The 16352-nt window shown below is 43.1% G+C and overlaps 1 pseudogene; it reads left to right on the forward strand.

The window, feature by feature from the left end:
• Window positions 1-7036: 7036 nt before the first annotated feature.
• On the forward strand, window positions 7037-8086 carry LOC113884397 (annotated as a pseudogene).
• Window positions 8087-16352: the final 8266 nt, after the last annotated feature.

Below are 16352 nucleotides of genomic sequence, written 5' to 3' on the forward strand. Positions count from 1 at the left end.
AGACCTTGAGAACATAACACTGCAACTGTCAGGTATTGCTTTAAGTAGAGCTTATCCTGTCCTTGGGTCTCATACAGGTCAAAGAAAAATCAAGTTCTCAGAGGTACAAAGATAAGCTTGAGACTAGATCCTCAATAGCCTCCTGACTTCATTTTTGTATGTCTGAACTGTGATTACTCCATTATAATTTCAGTTTGTCATCAAGAGCAAGGAAGAGAGATTTTACCCAGAACAACAGTGTGGATTCATTGGAGGATCAGAGGCACGGGCTTCATTAAACAGACCCGCAGCACTGAACCACCAGTACACACAGACCCAAACAGGAGATGAGAATTAGGGTCATGAAGATCTAAATATCACTGGAAGGATAAACATCACTAGATCACTAATGGCAGTGTTTTACCATCACATGTTCTACAAAGATATCATATATGTTTACATTGATTAGTGCAGTTATTTCTAAGATCTTTTAGTAGGGAGAAATAAATTTTTGTCAAGAACTAATTACAAAATGTTTTATCCCTCATGTTTGCATAGATTCATGTTTTATTCACCATGTAAGAGAAGATTTTCACACCGATGATATCTCTTTACTCTTTCAATTACCTTTGCCTGACATGGACAGAAAAACCATAGCCTTGACTAGATGGACCTTTGTTGACAAAGTAATGTCTCTGCTTTTTAATATGCTGTCTAAGTTGGTCATAACTTTCCTTCCAAGGATCAAGCATCTTTTAATTTCATGTCTGCAATCACCATCTGCAGTGATTTTGGAGCCCAGAAAAATAAAGTCAGCCACTGTTTCCCCACAAGCAACCATTCAGTTCACCAGGGTCACCACATACTGAGTATGAACCTTGATTCAATATTTTGTGACTCATCCCAGTTACTACATTTCCAAATATATTTGTTTGGTTAATAATTACTAAACTGGTTGACTAAAATGGGTGTCAGAAAAGTTTAGTTTTGTAACCTGTAAATTTGATTGAGTCATAAAATCATCAATTCTGTCTTCTCCAAATATTGGTATTAGTACTTGTACCTTACACCAACCTCATTACACTATCAGCTGACTTTTCAACAGAAATTCTGCAAGCTAGAAGAAAGTGTCATGATACACTCAATTTTTTTTAATGTGATGAAAAGAAAGAAACCACATCCAAGAATACTCTACCAGATTTATAAAGACTCAAAAATTTCACAGATAAGCAAAGGCAAAACAATTTCAGCACCACCAAATCAGCATTACAAGAAATAGTAGAGACTTTTCTAAGGGAAAGGCTACAACTAGAAACAGAAAACTTACAATGGAAAAAGCTCACTGCCAAAGGCAAACATACAGTAAAGTTATTTTTTAAAGTGCTGCATTTACAGAGAAGTCATAATTGAGAACTGCAATAAGATATACCTAAATGATTAAAACCCCTAGATGTCATTACTATTTGCCAGAATTATAGGCCTGGGCCCTGAAGTGACTCTCAGACATGTCTGTGAGGCTGTACATATAAAAACTGTCCAATTAAGTGAAAACAAATATCAATGTTTCATGACCCATAAGGGTCATTCCCACCCTGTTCAGTTGCTATAGAAAAGACATTGTTCTCTAAATCTTTTAGGAAATGACTCAGAACTATCCTTTGTGATTTCTGAATCGAACACAAAGTGCAGGATAGAGTATTAATCTTGTAGTATTATATCCAACACTAAGATACTCTGTCCTTGAAAATGAAAGATTTTAAAATATTTCAATGTACTGTACTCATATTACATTTGCCTATGTATAAAATAGTTAACGGTGATATATTTAAGATCATTTAAAAATCAAAATACAGTAAGTATGGTTCAGGCTGAAGGAGGAAACAGACAGAGCTGGACTCCATCTTAGGCCTGTTCATGCTGATGAAGCTCGGCCACCTCTCCAATGGACTCTGAACTCTGTGCTTAGTGCCTATGGAAACTACAATGGAAGGATAAGACCCCCTCTGGACAGGGGAATCTTGAAGTTCACAACCAGATTACTCATCGCCTAAGAGAAAACATACTCTAATCACCCCTGCCTCCGGACAGGTCATAAATTCTTTCTGTATCTATCAGGATGTAACTTCAGGCTTATTGATCATTAACTGTTTGAACACCTAACACATGGATGATGGGGTTATTGTGATTGTGTTTACCCTTTCTTTGTTTTATGTAAGTCTCAAGGAAATTGGGGTGGTGGGTTCAGACACGTACACATGGGGTATAGAAGATTTTCACAAATGCTGGTCAGGGTCCTTGGCTAAGAGGAGACTCTGCCTTGGGCCCGCCGGTGTAATAAACTGCACTCCACTATCTGCATTGCCCTTCTGAGTGAGTTTGTTTCCCGGAACGTATGGCTATAACATTTGCTGCATTGGCCGGGAACCTCCTCGCTTTGAGGAGACAGGTCTCATTTGAGGCTACCCTGAGGCTTTGTGGCTTGAATCTCCTACAGGGGGGAAGGCGCCTCGCCCCTCTGGAAGAATTCAGCCTTTCAACCCCCAGTTTCTTCACTTTGGCAGGTAGTGAACTGCAGCAAGGGAACTGAGTGCTCAGATGAGGAGGAACCCACCCGGCAGGGTGGAAGAGGGGACCTGATCACCTCCCTGGGAGGGACTAGAAGGGGCACGGACCCACAGGGGCCTGCAGTAGGCAGGCAGCATCGATTGCTTGGTACACAGGTCGACAAGCGTGCTAGGGTTTGGGAAGGAAATTTGTGAAGGTCATTTAGGTGTGTCCACGCCATCTCAGGGAAAGTTATTACCAGCGATCGCCAGGGCATTTTTAGGATAGGAAACTGGTCCTTGTATGCTCATATTCTGCCCTCCCCCAGGAGGTGTCCCATTTGCTGTGAAATTCTTGACCCCCCCCCCCCCAGAATTGTTAGGCTAGAAGAAGGGGATACATAAGTGAGTATGAATTGGCTTTTCCAGAGATGGCCTAGGACATGGGATATTTAACCCATCTGTGTTTTCATCTGCACCTGATCAAGCCCACCAAAGCAGAACGGACTTTAAGGGAGAAACAGTCTTGGACCACTTGGTGTTCTGGTTCGGCTGTGCTGACTGGCAGGTGAAGGCATGCCAATCCCCCTTCTCCCTCTGGGATCTGGCAGGTAAGGCTCTTCTCACCCCAATTAGGAAGGAGGCAGAATGGCAATTTAAGTGTCATTGAGTGGAATTATCAGAAGTACAGAGGGTACTGAGAACTTCGTAGACAGAACGAAAAGGAAAAGTAGAAGAAGATCTGAGAAAGTAAGCAAGATAGGAGGAAGTGAATCTAAGCCAACTGTATTGGAGTGCATGATTAAAAATTTTAAGAAGGGATTAGGAGGAGACTATGGGGTGAAGATGAAGCCTAACCGCCTCCAAATACTCTATGAGGGCAAATGGCCCTCTATGGGAGTAGGATGGCCACCAGAGAACACCATGAACTTAAAAATAGTGGAAGCAGTCTATACAGTAGTCACAGGAGAGCCAGGACACCTGGATCAATATCCATATATAGACTCATGGCTAGGATTAGCTCAAGACCCTCCTACTTGGACAAGGTTCTGTATCCAGAAGAGAAAGGGGAAAATATGACAAAAAATGACTGATGATAAAAAAGGAAATTCTACAGGATTTGGACGGGGACGACCTGACCCCTCCCCCATACTGGATAATGACGCTCCTGCCTCAGTGCTCCACCAGGACCGAGGCCACCTTACTGCCCAATCCAGGGCCAGGTGAAAACCTGCAGCAGCCGCTGCTCCTCCACCAGCTCTCCCTGAGGTCGTAGAGCCACCACCTCGGCAGGCTCCAATCCCGGTGACAGAAGCCTCTGCCCAACACTTCCAGGATCCGGCTCCAGCCAAACCGCCCAAGCTATACCTGCCTCTCCTGGTGAGTACTGACAAGAAGCGGAGGGAGACGTTGGAAGTAAGCAGAGACTGTACTCTGCCAGAGAGCTGGAGGGAACGAAAGAGAACAGACAAGAAATTTACAATGCTAGCTGCTGCTCTGGGAAAGTCTATCTCGGGCCCTCCGGAAAACCTCCTCTGCCCCAGGGACAGGACAGTCCTTCAACCAGTCCCAGTGGAGGCCCCAGGCCCCGTTACAGCCAAACCAGTGTGCCTGGTGCCAAGCTTTTGGCCACTGGAAGAATGAATGCCCTAAGGCAAGGAAGGAAGAGGAAGCTCCCGCAGTTGTGGGGCTTGCTCACTTGGAAATTAAATAGGGCTGCCAGGGCTCAGAGATATAAGGTCCCCAAGAGCCCATGGTAACCTTAAAAGTGGGGGACCAAAACATTGACTTCATGGTGGATACAGAAGCAGAACTGTCGGTAGTAACAAAACCTGTGGCACCACTCTCCAAAAAGACTACCGCTTAACTGGTGTATCAGGAGAAGCGATGATTAAATCGTTTTGCCAGCCCAGAAAATGTCAGATGGGAGGGGCACAAAGTGATTCATGAATTCCTCTACATTCCTGAGTGCCCAGTACCCCTGTTGGGAAGAGACTTGCTCTCCAAACTAGGAGCACAAGTGACTTTCTCCCCTGAGGAGAGGTCCACCTTCCAGATGGACACTATGACTTATTTGCTCTCTCTCTCAATACCACCCCAAGATGAGTGGAGGTTGCATGATCCTCCTAAGGAAGAACCAGGTGGGCTGGAAGAGCATGAGAGCGAGCTAACTCAATTATTCCCTGAGGTCTGGGTGGAAGACAACCCCCCTCTCCCCCCAGGCTGGCTAAACATCAAGCCCCAGTGATAATAGAACTCAAACCAGGCACCATTCCGGTTAGAAAGCACCAGTACCCGCTACCAATAGGGGCCTGGGCCGGCATACTGCCCCACATCAATAGATTAAAACAAGTGGGCATTCTAGTAGAGTGCCAGTCGGCTTGGAATACGCCGATCCTGCCAGTCAAAAAGTAAGGAGGACAGGACTATAGGACTGTACAGGATCTCAGGCTAGTCAACCAGGCTACTGTGACTTTACACCCCACTGTTCCAAACTCCTATACTTTACTTAGCCTCCTCCCGCCGAGGACTAAAGTTTATACTCGCCTAGATCTCAAGGATGCCTTCTTCTGTGTATGTTTCACCCCAGCATCACAGCCCATCTTTGCCTTTAAATGGGAAGATCCAGTCAGGGGCACCAAACAACAGCTCATCTGGACTCCCCCACAAGGGTTTAAGAACTCCCCAGCCATCTTTGGGGAAGCCTTGGTTTCTGACCTCAACTCATTCCATCCGGAAGAGTATGGATGCTGGCTCCTACAATATGGGGATGACCTGCTGCTGGCTGCTGAGGCCAAGAAAAAATGCTGGAAAAGGACAAAAGCACTGCTCCAGCTGCTGATGGAAGCATGTTACCAGGTGTCAAAAAAGAAGGCACAGATCTGCAAGGTAAGGTAAGGTAAGGTATCTGGGGTTTGTTTTAAAGAAGGACACAAGGTTCCAGACCCTAGTTGGGTCCTATATACCAATGGCCCTAGCCTGATAAAACAAGGACAACAGCTGTCAGGTTAGCCAAAGTGGAAGGGGCCATCAAGACTGAAAAGGGATAGTGGGAATTGCCAAGTGGCAAATTATTGGTACCGGAGGAGCTGGCACACAATCTGGTAAGCCAAACACACCAAGCGACCCACCTAGGCATGCTGCCTGCTCACAGGTTAATGCTGCCTCTCGGGTATTCAGACAAAAACCTCTGGGTTTTTGGCTGAAAAGTACGCTGCCCTTTGAACACCTGGGAGTGGACTTCACTGACATGAAACCTCACCGACACTACCATTACCTGCTGGTCATGGTATGTACGTTCTCAGGATGGGTAGAAGCTTTTCCTACCTGGACTAAAAGAGCATCCATCAGAAGTAGCCCGGTGCCTGCTTAGGGAAATAGTTCCCAGATTTGGATTTCCTACTACATTGGATCAGACAATGGCCTGGCTTTTGTTGCTGATTTAGTACAACAAGTAAGCAAAACTTTAAACATCAAATGGAAACTGCACACTGCATATAGGCCCAGAGTTTTGAGGTGGTTGAATGAACCAACCGGACATTAAAGAGACTCTCCAAGTGGATCATAGAGACTGACTGCTCCTGGGTGGACTTGCTTCTGACGGCTCTGCTCAGACTCAGGATGACCCCACAGTCCCAAGGCTATTCTCCATACGAAATTGTATATGGGAGGCCCCCTCCCATAATAAAACAGGTGTCAACAAATTTGCCTCAGGTAAGGAGGGATAGGATTTCACAGCAGATGGAACTGGGTAAGGTAATAGGATCACAAAAAGTCAGACACAACTGAGCGACTGAACTGAACTGAACTGAACTGAAGGTAATAAATCGGGTAACTAAGTTTGTACAAGAAAGGATGCTGTTCCCCCTTGGGGAACAGATTCATGAGTTTACGCTTGGTGACCAAGTATGGGTCAAAGATTGGAAACATGATTTGCTAGCCCCTTGGTGAAAGGCCTTATGTTATTCTAACTACCCCTACTGCAGTTAAAGTTGCAGGTATTGTCTCTTGGATCCATCATACGAGGGTGAAGAGAACATACCACACAGACCCAAAAAACGCTGAGTGGACTGCACAGAGGGACCCTGCTGACCGTCGAAAGACTAAGACCATGTTTAAGAAGAAGGAAAAGAAGATCCTGGACGAGCCCCTTCAGGATGAAGCCGCACCATCTACTCCTGCTGCTTGGCCTCATCAACGTGATTTTGAATTTAACTTCCATTTCAACTCAGGACAATGTTTTCATCTCATGGGCACATTCCTACACAGACTTCCACAACACTTCCAACTGCAGGGGATGTAGGGCTATGCCTCTGTCAGTGATGGATGGACTTCCTTGGTGGGTGTCGCTGCTCTGCCAAGGAGATTTTAAACCACTCTGCTCTTTTCTGGGATGACAAAAAGAGACTTTCCTCTCTCTTGCCAATCATAACCTCTCCTTGCTCTCTTGGTGTAAGACCTACAGTGAATAGACTCAGGTCACGGGGTTACATTTGATATAAATGCCAATGTAACAAAAGCCTAACCTACAACAAGCCCCAGTAAATCTACCTTATTTACATTCTAGGTGGACAAGATCCATGTTTCAATGGTATGAGTATATTGCTGCCTTATTTGTACCCTCTATAGGGACAACAGATATCATGATTAAAGTAGAGGCCTTGAGAAATTTCACAAAACAGGCCCTCCTAGATAGAACAAAAGTCATCCAAGCCTTAAATGAAGAGCAAATCCAAATGAGAAAAGCAGTAATTCATAATAGGATGGCTTTGGACATACTCACAGCTGCTCAAGGAAGGACCTGTGCTATAATTAAGGTTGAATGTTGTGTATACATTCCTGACTTATCTGGCAATGTATCGACTGCTTTAGATGACATGAAAAACCAGGTAAAAGCAACGTCAAATGAAAACATTCCTTTCTGGACTTCGGTCCTATCTTGGGTGAAAGGCAATTGGTGGAAATCTATATTTACCAATGTTATAGTTGCCTCGATAGTTCTGCTTTGTGGACCCTGAATTTTACAATGTATTATGAACTTCATAACCCAAAGGTTGATGTCATTCTCCCAAATTGGCAGTCGGAGAGCCAGAGTGCAATATATCCCTATGAATGATGCTCATAACATGAGTTAAGAACATCAAGACAGGGGAATGAAGGAGGAAACAGACAGAGCTGGACTCCATCTTAGGCCTGTTTGTGCTGATCATGCTCGGCCACCTCTCCAATGGACTCTGAACTCTGTGCTTAGTGCCTATGGAAACTACAATAGAAGGATAAGACCCCCTCTGGACAGGGGAATCTTGAAGATCACATCCAGGTTACTCATCGCCTAAGAGAAAACATACTCTAATCACCCTTGCCTCCAGACAGGTCATAAATTCTTTCTGTATCTATCAGGATGTAACCACAGGCTTATATAATCAATAACTGTTTGAACACCTAACACATGAATGATGGGGTTACTGTGATTGTATTTACCCTTCCTTTGTTCTTTGTAAGTCTCAAGGAAATTGGGATGGTGGGTTCAGACACGTACACATGGGGTATAAAAGATTTTCACAAATGCTGCTCGGGGTCCTTGGCTGAGAGGAGACTCTGCCTTGGGCCCGCTGGTGTAATAAACTGCACTCCACTATCTGCATTGTCCTTCTGAGTGAGTGTGTTTCCCGGAACGGGTGGCTATAACAAGGCCTCCAAAATGAAGCCACACAGTCATTACGGGTGTGTTCAGACATGTTCCTGCATTACTAAGAGCTTGAATTCCCAACTGTGGCAAACCAAGGACTCCACCAACCATTTCAAAACAATATCTGCTAGCAGGTGCTTGCTGCAGTTTTGTATTTTCAAAGTTTCCCACCTGCTTCACAACAATATAACTGTTTTGAACCCATCCGATTCTTGCTTACAAGCATTCTTACATCTTGTCATCTACAGTTCTAATTCCTGTCAAAACATTTATCTATCCCTGTGTTTTTTTGCCTTTATAAATTTCCCCATTTTGTAGTCTGGAAGAACACAATTTAAGTGCTTCTTGGATCTCTGTCTCCTGGGCAACAGTCCTAACAAACCCCAAACAAACACCTCTTGATTTCAACCAGATCTACATTCTTGGAATTCTTGGTTAACACTAACCTAATTCAAACATCTTGAATGACCAAAGACATAAGTATATAATTAAATGTACATGACCTTTACCTTGAAATCCCATGTCTACCCAACCAAAATAAACATTGGAAGATAGAGATTGTAATTTTATATATTTCAAATGAGAGAAAGGAAGATTCTGGGTGAACAGAAATGTCCAATGTCATATAGCTTATAATTAATAAGACTAGGATTCAAACTGAGACCTTCTGATGCCCACTGTGATGCTTTCTCATATATACCACAGCTGCCTCAAGAATAATTTCAGAAAAACAAAACCAAACCCCTAAAATATTACTCTGAATATGCACCCAACTGATGGTTCACAAAGTAACAGGCTTCACAATAAATAGATGTCCCTGGACTCCAAGGGAAAAAAGGTCACAGATTCTCAAGAGATTAAACCAAAATTAGGGATTCTCCCCCTCTCCATCACCAAACAGGTAAAACTTGCTCAAGTAACTGAGGGAAGAGCCAATCTCAAGAATTTAGGTGGAAGGCTTGAGAAATCATGGCTTAAACCTCCCAGTTGCCGTGAGATACAACCTTTCTGTTGCCTTTTGAAGTCTGTCTTTATCAGATATAATGGAATAAGTATGCACAGTGTTAATCAAAGTTTGAGAAAAGACCTGACTGAAGTAAAACGTGTTTCTGAGGGGTTTCTTAGGACTGCAGCATGAGAGACAGATTCAAGAAGCAGTTGAATGGTGCTTCCATCAGACTACAAAATGAGGGAGGCTTATAAGGGCAAAACCTATAAAATTCCATAAGTTGTCTGTTAAGAAGTATAATTGGACCTGGCAAGTAAGGGTTCCCATTAAGTATGGATCAACTGGGGTCCAAAATGGTTGCAGAGTTGAAAGTGGAGACCTTGAGACTGAGTGCAACTGGCACGTGTTGCTCTGAATAGGGCTGATCCTCTCCCTGGGTCTGATGCAGGTAAAAGAAACGTCGAGTTCTAAATGGTGCAGAGACAGTTCTTTGGCCAAATTCTCAATGGCCTCCTGACTCCCATTTTTGTACACCTGAAGTGTGATTCCTGTTGTTGTTCAGTTGCTCAGTCGTGTCCGACTCTTTGTGACCCCATGGACTGCAGCATGCCTGACCCCATGGACTGCAGCACCCCAGGGCTCCCTGTCCCTCACCATCTCCCAAAGTTTTCCCAAGTCCATGTCCATTGCTAGCATAATAGGAAAGCAATTGATTATTGCCTGTTCTCTACCAAATACTGAAACCATGCTAAAATTGCTTCTTAGATGTTTTTTAATTCTTTGAGATTTTATACTTATATAATCACATTATTGTCAAACAAAAATAGTTTTATTTCTTCCTTCCAAATCTGTATAACTGTTATTTCTTTTTCTTTTCTTATTGCATGAAAAGATGAAAAGTTCTAGAGACCAGCTGTATAACAGTATGATTATAGTTAACAACAGTCAGTACTGTAGTATTCACTTAATAACTTGTTAAGATGGCAAATCTCAGGTGTTTTTTACTATAAATTTTTGAAAGGTGTTGGGAAGAAATGGTAGGACATAGATTAAAGAAATATGTAGCTTGCAGCTTCTATTCCAGGCTCCTTTAGACATCCCAGGGCTCTAAGTTTTAAAACAACATTTATTTTAGCTAGACTGGCAGAGGTAACTTGGAAAAGCCATGGGTATTTCTTTATCTATATGTGAGTCACAGGTAAAATCTGATTTGGTGTCTTTTGTTTCACTTAATACAGAATAAAGAATTTTCAAATAGTGGAATTTGTAATATAAGCTTAAAATTAGACTCAATGTGACAAACACTTTACAGGTTACTACATCTGGTTGTGGGAAGTAAATAGTTACCACATATTTGTTACCAAAATTCAGTAAAGATGGGGCAAAGTTTGCAAGTTGAAAAGATAATCAAATTGGATTTAGAGAAGACAGATAAGCAGGTGTTGATAATGTTGAAATCTAGTTAAATAAAACATTTTATAATGGTGTTTTTGGAGAATTATGACATAGCAAATATTTATTCAAAACATACATATCAATACAGTGAGTATTGAAAACAGGAAATGAGAGGGTAACTTCTCTCATAGCTCAGTTGGTAAAGAATCCACCTGCAATGCAGGAGACCCCAGTTCAATTCCTGGGTTGGGAAGATCCTCTGGAGAAGGAACAGGCTACCCACTCCAGTATTCTTAGGCTTCCCTTGTGGCTCAGCTGGTAAAGAATCCACCTGCAATGTGGGAGACCTGGGTTCTATCCCTGGGTTGAGAAAATCCCCTGGAGAGGGGAAAGGCTACCCACTTCAGTATTCTGGGCTGGAGAATGCCATGGACTGCATAGTCCACGGGATAGCCAAGAGTTGGACACAACTGAGTGACTTTCACTTTCACAACAGGTAGGAAGACCAGAGGACCCCAAGCGGCAGGAAGAAATAAACTGCAAGTGGCAAACGTTTTTTCCCTCTCTACACAACATCCAGAAAACTAAGATCATGGCATCTGGTCCCATCACTTCATGGCAAATAGATGTGGAAACAGTGACAGACTTTTTTGGGGGGAGCTCCAAAATCACTGCAGATGGTGATTGCAGCCATGAAATTAAAAGACGCTTGCTCCTTGGAAGAAAAGTTATGACCAACCTAGACAGCATATTAAAAAGCAAAGACATTACTTTGCCAACAAAAGTCCACCTAGTCAAAGTTATGGTTTTTCCAATAGTCATGTATGGATGTGAGAGTTGGACTATAAACAAAGCTGAGCACTGAAGAATTGATGCTTTTGAACTGTGGTATTGGAGAAGACCCTTGAGAGTCCCTTGGACTGCAAGGAGATCCAACCATTCCATTCTAAAGGAAATCAGTCCTGAATGTTCACTGAAAGGACGGATGCTGAAGCTGAAACTCCAATACTTTGGCTGCCTGATGCGAAGAACTGAGTCATTTCAAAAGATCCTGATGCTGGGAAAGATTGAAGGCAGGAAGAGAAGGGGACAATGGAGAATGAGATGGTTGGATGACATCACCAACTCAATGGAGGTGAGTCTGAGTAAACTCCAGGAGTTGGACAGGGAGGCCTGGAGTGCTGCGGTTCATGGGGTCGCAAAGAGTCAGACATGACTGAGCGACTGAATTGACTGACAGACTGACACAAAATTAAAAGAGGCTTCTTTTAATTCTGTGTTGGCACACCTGGTTCTGCCTTGAGCTAACTGGTGCCTTTTTCTTATGGAAATGATCTTCTTAAGCTATGTTAGAGAAACTATGTTTTGGAATCTGCCTTTCTTCAAAATGGTTCTGCCCAAGTCTAAATTTTTTTCTTTTCTCAAACCTTGGGCTGATAATGGCTCAACAAGCTAGTATTCCTAGTCAATTGTTTTATGGCCGAGGGATTACACGCGTCATGCCATCCTATGTCAAAAATGCATACTGTGGAAGAGGGGCCTGGTGAAACTCCCTCAGCCTTGAGATGTCTCTCTTATCTGATAAATAGCTTTCTAACAGGCATAAAGTCAGTTCAGTTCAGTTCAGTTGCTCATTCATGTCCAACTCTTTGCGACCTCATGGACTGTGGCACGCCAGGCCTCCCTGTCCATCACCAACTCCTGCAGTTTACTCAAACTCATGTCCATTGAGTCAGTGATGCCATCCAACCATCTCATCCTCTGTTGTCTCCTTCTCCTCCCACATAAAACACCTTGCTAAAAACTTGCAAGGGGGCACTCTTTCTGTCCCCTTCTGATGTCTATGTCAGAAGCTTTCCCTATCTCTATTATACTTTCCCTATCTCTAGAAGTCTGCTATGCAAAAGCTCCAAGTAGTCAAGCCTTGTCTGACCCCAGGTCAAAATTCTCCTCTGGAGGTCATGAATCCTGGCCTAACACACAGTTTGCAGTAGTAACCTTTCAATAAGAATGCTGATATTTTCTAGAAAGTGTGACCAGAACAATTCTGTCAGAAGTATAGCTTTGGGCCCTGCACATACTCTCAGCCATTTCTGTGAGGCTGAACATATAAATCTAGTTCAATTAAGTGAATGCACATGACATTTGTTTCATGCTCCATAAGGGTATGTGGAGGTCATCCCCACCCTGTCAAGTTAACAAGTATTCCCTGTTGAAAGCCTCTGAAATAGACAACCTATATTTATGCAATGAAAAATATTGTTCTCTGAGTTTTCCAGGAAATGATTTGAAACTATTCTTTGTGATTTGTGACGTGAAAACAAAGTTCAGGAGAAAGTATAATTAAATGACCTTTAAACCCACACTGTGTGCACAATCATGGGTGTACATACGACAATCAGCATGGCTACACAAAAGCTCCCTTGGCTTCCTCTTCTTCACACCCCTCCCTTTCAAAGAAGGGCTGCAATCATGATCCATAGGAAAGATGTGGCCACTCCTGAAATGCTTCCAAGGACGTCACTGGAGAAGAGAGCAGTGTGTTAAGGTCATAGTTACAGAATACAGCATTACCCACCATTGGTTTTTCTCAACTCCTCCACAAGGCAGCACACTTCCTCTTGAACACAGTTCTCAATGTTCCTCTTCCCCATCCCCAAATTCTGCAGGATCATGAGGGAAAAGTACTGGGTCTCTTTCCAATTCTTCCCATTGCTGAAGAGGATTCCTACACCAGGAAAAGAAACAGAAACTAGTAGGGAAAGAGGAGTGAGCTGACAGTTGGCAGCCTTTCTGGTGGATCCAGCTCTGATGGAATGCTCCTCAAATCCCTCTTTTCCATCCTCCCAACCAAAATTAAAAGATGCTTACTCCTTGGAAGGAAAGTTATGACCAACCTAGATAGCATATTCAAAAGCAGAGACATTACTGTGCCAACAAAGATTCATCTAATCAAGGCTATGGTTTTTCCTGTGGTCATGTATGGATGTGAGAGTTGGACTGTGAAGAAGGCTGAGCGCTGAAGAATTGATGCTTTTGAACTGTGGTGTTGGACTCTTGAGAGTCCCTTGGACTGCAAGGAGATCCAACCAGTCCATTCTGAAGGAGATCAGCCCTGGGATTTCTTTGGAAGGAATGATACTAAAGCTGAAACTCCAGTACTTTGGCCACCTCATGCGAAGAGTTCTCATTGGAAAAGACTCTGATGCTGTGTGGGATTGGGGGCAGGAGGAGAAGGGGACGACAGAGGATGAGATGGCTGGATGGCATCACTGACTCGATGGACGTGAGTCTGGGTGAATTCCGGGAGTTGGTGATGGACAGGGAGGCCTGGCGTGCTGTGATTCATGGGGTCACCAAGAGTCGGACACGACTGAGTGACTGAACTGAACTGAACTGAACCCCTATTGCCTGGGGCTTCCCTGATAGCTCAATTGGTAAAGAATCCACCTGCAATGCGGGAGACAAGGGTTCAATCCCTGGGTTGGGAAGATCCACTGGAGAAGTGATAGGTTACCCACTCCAGTGTTCTTGGGCTTCTCTTGTGACTCAGCTGGTAAAGAATCCACCTGCAATGCAGAAGACCTGGGTTCTATCCCTGGGTTGGGAAGATATTCAGATACCCACTCTGATATTCTGGCCTGAAGAATTCCATGAACTCTGCAGTCCATGGGGTCACAAAGAGTTGGACACGACCGAGCGACTTTCAGTTTCACCCCTATTGCCAATCCAGAGCACGCGCACACGCACACCTACCATGTCCTTTTCTAGTTTTCGCATTCACTGGGAAACTGTATCTTCCAGAAAACTCCTCTCCCAGATCAATCAGTGCTTCCTGCAGGGCTTCGTATCCATGCAAAACCACCGTGGGCTTCATGCCAAAATACACAGTGAACACAGGGCCACAGACTTTTGAGAGCTGGGAATGGAGATGCATGTAAGCAAAAGAAGTCTATATGTGATATTATATTGTGCCTGATGCAAAATGTATTATCATCCTACAATTATGCTTTGATTCTGCCACATACAGCATAAAATGTTCCTGAATATAATACATAAATATGATGGCGATTGCTACAGCTTCCACTAATGAATGAACTGCAATGCCAGGCAAAGGCCCAAGTAACTGATACAGAGATTACAATTAATCCTCATATCAGCACCTTCAGCAGGCTTATTTGCCCCACTTATAAATAAGGAAACTGAGGTCAAGGAATAGCAATTAATTTCCAATCCCAATGGCTACTAGACAGAGGATTCATATTTGAAACTCTTCGTGTTCAACTTTTGATTCTTGAGCAATATATCAATCATCAAAGCCCACCTTTAAACCAATAACCAGCTGACTGCTTCAGAGTTACATATAGAATTCTTTCCATGAGAATTCTGATTCCCTAGTCCACAGGGTTGCAAAGAGTTGGACATGCCTGAACTGACCTAGCATGCATGCATGCATGATGAATACTACGATTATATTTTGAAGTATGGTTGATTTATAACACTCTGTTGTAAAACTACAATAACTAGTCTCAAGAGTACTGCAAATTGATTCAATTATATATATATGACATATATTATTTTTTCAAATTCTGTTTCATTATAGGCCATTACAAAATACTGAATATACTATAATTCTGTATTTTAAAAAATAAGTTCAAATAATTCTAATGCCCAGACTAGTTTGAGATACACTTGTATCACTAACACAGAAAGAAAGGAAGCATCATAGAGGCAATGCCAGGACATGCTGCATCCCATAGAAGAACAACATTTTGCATCCTGCACCGTTCACAAAGTACAGATGGCAGTTTCCTCCAGAATCCCAATGAATGCTGCTACTGCCAGTTGGACTCTAACTAATGACTTCTTTCACTGATGCATGCAGAGCTATTTCCTTAATGCCAAGCACAATGTGATTCTTCAGAAAAGTTCTATTTTCATGGCTGTCTGAACAAAACACACAGCTTATATAGTGCACTTCTTTCTCAAGGAAATTTTTTATCACCAACCATTTCATTTACCAATTACCTTCAGCCCCAAATCATAGCAAATTGCTGTGAAACAAAGAAGGGAAGCAACACTCACGCTTTAGACACTTTATTATTTTGATTCTGTCATACAAAAAGCTAAGTGTTCCTCTACTCAAAAAGCACAGTGCTTCTCTATTTATGACAGTGACAGAGTTAAAAAGCAAGAGAAACATCAAAGTTTATAGAAGTAATGTGACTTATGTTAACAGTTTGCCCACAGAAATATTTATTATCTTTTAGTTGAGCTTAATTTACTTACTGTTTCCAAGCTACTGGTGGTAATGGTTTAGTCACTAAGTCATGTCCGACTCTTGGAACCCCATGGACTGTAGCCTGCCAGGCTTCTGTGTCCATGGGATTCTCCAGGCAAGAATACTAAAGTGGGTTGCCATTTCCTTCTCCAAGGAATCTTCCTGACCCAGGGATGGAATCCGCCTCTCCTGCACTGGCAGGTGGATTCTTTACCACTGAGCTCCCACAGAAACCCAGCGTTACAGTTGTTGTTGTTCAGTCGCTAAGTCAAATCTGACTCTTTCAACTCCATGGACCATAGCACGCCAGGACTCCCTGTCCTCCATTATCTCTAGGAGTTTGCTCAAGTTCATGTCCATTAAGTCAGTAATGCTATCTAAACATCTCACCCTCCTCTGCCCTCTTCTTTTGCCTTCAAAATGATGACATATTTAAGGAAATCAAAATGGAGTAACTGTGGGCAGTCATTGTGGATGTGATTTCAGACATGTTCCTGCACCACTGACTACTTCAAT

Source organism: Bos indicus x Bos taurus, chromosome 26 (genome assembly GCF_003369695.1).
Source record: "Bos indicus x Bos taurus breed Angus x Brahman F1 hybrid chromosome 26, Bos_hybrid_MaternalHap_v2.0, whole genome shotgun sequence".
In the NCBI taxonomy this organism is placed as follows: domain Eukaryota; kingdom Metazoa; phylum Chordata; class Mammalia; order Artiodactyla; family Bovidae; genus Bos; species Bos indicus x Bos taurus.